This window comes from Echinops telfairi, unplaced genomic scaffold (genome assembly GCF_000313985.2).
Source record: "Echinops telfairi isolate 266 unplaced genomic scaffold, ASM31398v2 ScPeMD7_183;HRSCAF=507, whole genome shotgun sequence".
NCBI classification, from domain to species: domain Eukaryota; kingdom Metazoa; phylum Chordata; class Mammalia; order Afrosoricida; family Tenrecidae; genus Echinops; species Echinops telfairi.
In genome coordinates, this window is record NW_022104081.1 from 9,686 (window position 1) to 10,492 (window position 807).

Consider the following 807-nt stretch of genomic DNA (forward strand, 5'->3'; position numbering starts at 1 on the left):
ATCCCTTGCTGAACGTTGTATCATTATCTGCCTACCTCACAGCACGGTCACCAATATTTGTGAAAATGATGAAGAAAAAATTAAGTTTTCCACGTCTTAGAGCCTGTGTTAGACAGTGCCGTTTGATTTCACTTACGTTTGTCTCTTTTGGTTTCCCAAAAGGCATATAAGTGAGATGGGAATTCTTTCGGCTTACCATGCTGTCTTGCTTTGAGCCTGATACTAGCTAAGACCTCGGATAGCCAAGGGAATATCTTTGTAATCATCCTACCATGCACTGGCACACGCGTGCTGTTGTTATTAGGCGCCATTGAGTCAGTCCCAATGCACAGCACCTCTGTTCAAACACTCACCACCCTCATTCTTCGTCCTCACACTCATTCCCACGCTCGAGCCCAGTGTTGCAGCCCTGGTGTCCGTTCATCTCCTTGAGGGACTTCCTCTCCTTTGCTGCCCCTCTACTTTAATGTATATTGTCCATTGTGGGGCCCAGGCTCCATGGCTGAACAAGTCCTAGGGGCCAGTTGTGTAATTAATGGGTAAATTAAAGAAATGACAGACAAAACATGCAAGTGCGCACCTCTCCCATGGTGATGGGAACCAGAGTGTGAGAGGAGTGTATTCTCTCACCAGCTTATATAATATCAGGCATGCAAGCCACGTCACACACACATGATAGGAAGGAGGTGTATTAGAGGCATACACGTAACAGGAGGGGGATGAGCTATGGGTATATATGCAATAGGAAGGGGAGGTGCTAGAGGCATGCATGTGACAGGAAGGCACATATGTAACAAGATGGAAGGG